This window comes from Juglans regia, chromosome 11 (assembly GCF_001411555.2).
Source record: "Juglans regia cultivar Chandler chromosome 11, Walnut 2.0, whole genome shotgun sequence".
Taxonomy (NCBI): Eukaryota; Viridiplantae; Streptophyta; class Magnoliopsida; order Fagales; family Juglandaceae; genus Juglans; species Juglans regia.
The window spans coordinates 4,315,882-4,320,081 of record NC_049911.1 but is presented as its reverse complement, the minus strand read 5'-3'; positions in this window follow the sequence as shown (position 1 = coordinate 4,320,081).

Below are 4,200 nucleotides of genomic sequence, written 5' to 3'. Positions count from 1 at the left end.
TAAAACTTGAATTAAGAAAGAAGTATTTGAATTTCAATTACTTGCCCAGATTTTTTTTTTTTTTTGTAATGATGAGATGAGAGGAGAGGAGAGGAGTTGTGAAAACAAATAAAAAAAAAAATCACTCACTTTTGGAAAATACAAAGATCGATTTAACTGATACAAGAAAGTTTACAAGGACCAAACTAAAATTCAGGACATTTATCAGGACCAAACACTTGAAAAAAAAAATCCTCATTCTTTTACCATTCTAAATTATATGAGCAGTCTGAAATATAGGGACCACAATCTCAAACGGATGGATAGGAAGGCATTAAAATGAGGGACCTTGACACGCCTCCAAGTTCCAACTGGTTTTACTCAAGCCAAGGGGACCATCCAGTAATTGATTTTCAGTTAACCACAAGAGTAAATGTGTTTGCTGTGGCATATGATACGATGCTGCCAATATTGCAAATGGTGGAAAAACGTTGTCGGTTCTACCTGCTGATATCGATATACAGTTGTTCACAAACATAGCTGTATATAAAGCCAAACATAAAATAAGCAGGAAGTCTTGTGGTTATCGTTGTCGGCCTTGTTTGTTTTCAGGAAACTTCTCATTTCTTTTCATCTAATCATTACAACTTTTTCAAATTCTCATACAAAATAAAATAAACAATTCCACTTTTTTAAATCCCAAAACAAAAATAATAGTAAAAAAATATATTCTAACAATTTTTTAACTTTAATATCAACTCATTTCATCTCATCTGTAAAAACAAACGACGACTAATAACAGGCCAGAAGGTAATTTATAAAGAAATAGCCAGCAGTAAAGTCAAGAACAAGGTTGATTGGATGTAGGATCTAATTATATGTTGCTAATTCAATGGAGGGAAAAAAATGCGCAGATCTACCTGTCTATATAAGTACAAAGCTGTTTGCAAGCATTTAAATACAGCCAAAGATGACGATTACTGGAAATAAAAGTCCCTATTATGAAGAATAAAGTTAAAACAAAGGTCTCATTCGACCAAGAAATATAATCAAGGGGACAGGTTGATGGATAAGATTAGGACAGAAATAAAAGATCTAAAACCTTATCTCATTGTTAGATAGAACGTCATAATTTGTAAATCAACAGAGTACTACAAGTGAAACAGAATTTACATCAGATGAAAGCCTAATCTTGCATTGATACACTGGACAATGTTAATGAATAAATCAAGTAAAGAAAGTACTTTATATTTTTTTTATAAGTAGTAAAGAAAGTACTTTTGTTCCAGTAGTGCTGTAAGATTCCTGCAAAAAGAGCAAGTCTCTGGTCTTGAACATTTATTGTTTGTGAGTTATGTGTAGAGGAAAAGACTCTTCTGCTCAATGAGAAGGTATGCACAATTCCTGAATAGAAAATCGTATGAACTGTAGTGAAAGTATGCACCTGAAATCATAAATACAACAAATTATCAGAACACTACAGGACTCAGACATTAAGGACACCGCAGCGGCAAAAATCACAACTAAATTCATGCATGAACCAAATATAAAGCTGCAACGATAACTAAGAACCCACATACTGCCTCGTTGTGATGATGGAGGTTGCTTTACCAAGATAAATACTATTGAAAGCCTTACCGCAAGTGATATTATCACATCTATAGTCAGTTCTGGCTCATCTGTTAGTTCCTAGCTCATCATCACATTAATATTGGAAACGTAATGGCATATGATTAGAGAACAAGTCGGTTAACATCTAAGAAAAGGCAGACAGAAATACCAACAGGAAGACATTGAGCATAACAAATTCCACGCTCAACTTGCTGATAATTCTTCGGTACGTCAGTGGGTGTTAGTTGTCTCCAGAACACATGCAAGATTTTCCGAGTATGGCTGAATTTTATACCGTGCAGAAGATCATAATGCACAAATAAAGAATATTACTGATTTTTTATTTTCTCTCTCAATGCTCCAATTGTTGATGAAGCAATCCATTTTCAGAAAAATATAGAAAAAATGTGTACCGATTTAAAGAACTTTAGCAATGCATGATACCAAGATCAAGCAGCAGGTACTAAAGCTTCGCCCTTATATCCAACTCAAAGAAAATATATTGACACTTATTATATATGATAGAGAACTTCAAGTATTATACTGTTCATATGAAGCATTGCAATTGAATGTCCATATTTTTTTCTGGGGTGCCACGTACCGGGGGAGGATGGGCTGGATACCACCATCTAAGAAAACCCAATAGATACTGAGCCATAACAGGTTGTTGCTAAATAGAAAAGTTTGTTAATAGATATTAATTGAGCAAGAAAGCTAGCACATCCATGAGGAATGCATCTCTTTTGTATGTACAGAAATTCTGAGTATTTTTCTACACTTATATAACAAGTATCCATCAACGGTATACCATTTTGGATAATAAAAAACATAAACTAAAAAAATTTAATAGCAACTAATAGAAAAGAGAAATGTTCTATCAATACATGGATAATCAAAAACTGGCTCACCTATATTGATTTGGCAATGGTGTTAACGTAGACATTAGATATTATTCTTACCATGTATAGATGCTAATAGTCATTCTTGCCGTATATACTCAATAGTTATTCTTACCGTGTATAGATGCTAATAGTTAGGAGCTATATGTTACCATGTATAGTTCTTACCTTGTAAGGAATGGCATTTTGGCCTACTAAATGAGAAGAAGCTGCGCACGTGGCAGACAAGTTTTTCCAAACAAAAGTTCTCGGTTTCTCTTGGTTTCCCAGTGTTTTGACATGTTATCAAGAGAAGGTTTCTAAGTTGTTTACCTGTTTTCAATTTTTTTTCTATCGAGAGTGTCTCTTTTGGGTTTTCGGCGCCCTCTATGCTCGATTCCAGTTCTGTTCTGGAGTTCAGCGCCTACGGTGTTGATCTTGGCTTTTTCTCTTGCTGTCGGTGCACTCTGGTCAAGTTTCCAGGTCTGGGCTCTTGTTTTTCGGCGCTTCTATTGCTGGAGTCTGGTTGGTTCGTGGTTTTCGGCGCTTCAGTTGGCTGTTTCTGGTTCCAAGGTGCATCTTGGCACCCTCTATGGCAGTTTATGGTTCTGCTCTGCATGTCTGTACAGTCGTTCCTGATTCTGGTTTGTGCTTGTATTTTTGGTGCAATTTTTTCCTGTTCTTGCGTGGCTCCCTTGTTCGGCACCTTCTGATTACACTTTCTGGTGTGAGTATAACTGTCGGCAACTTCTGTTTGTCTTCTCTGGTCTGAGTGATCTCAGCACCATATATATTTTTGCTTTTCGCAACAACTTTCTAGGGGGCTATTTTTTTTGTCTCTCGGTTGCATCATGTCATCAGATTAGATTTACTGGCAAAAATTATTCTGCTTGGGAGTTTCAATTTCAGTTATTTGTCAAAGGAAATGAATTGTGAGGTCATAATGATGGGAGTGATCCCGCACCTCGAGATGCCGAGGCTTTGTCAAAGTGGGAAATCAAGGATGCTAGGGTCATGACCTGGATCCTTGACTCCGTTGAGCCTCACCTTGTGCTCAATCTGAGGCCTTATAAAACTACCGCTGATATGTGAAATTACCTCAACAAGGTTTACAATCAGGACAACACGGCTCGGCATTTTCAATTGGAGTACGAGATGACCAATTTCACATAGGGAAGTCTCTCCATTGAGGAATATTTTTCTGGTTTTCAAAATCTTTGGACTGATTATCCAGACATTGTTTATGCTAATGTTCCCATTGCAGCTCTTTCTATTGTTCAAGCAGTGCATGAAACAAGCAAGACAGATCAATTCTTGATGAAGTTTCGTTCCAACTTTGAAATTGCCCATTCTAATCTGATGAATCGTCATCCTGTACCATCTCTGGATGCTTGTTTGAGTGAACTTCTTCGTGAGAAGCAGCGTATAGTAACTCAGGCAGACATGGAACATCGGGCTAATGTTAGTGCACCTGTTACTGTGGCTTATGCAACACAAGGGAGAAATAAGGATAGACACATGCGTGTTGTTCAATGCTTTAGTTGTAAAGTTTTTGGTCATATTGCTTGAGATTGTCCTAAGAAGTTATGTAACTATTGCAAGAAACAAGGTCATATCATCTTTGCTTGTCTCATTCGACCTGAAAGGAAGCAGGGTACTACATATCATGCCTCCGTTGGTGTCTCTAGTTCTGCTGCATTGCCTGCTGCCTCACCAGTTGTTCCTATTCCTG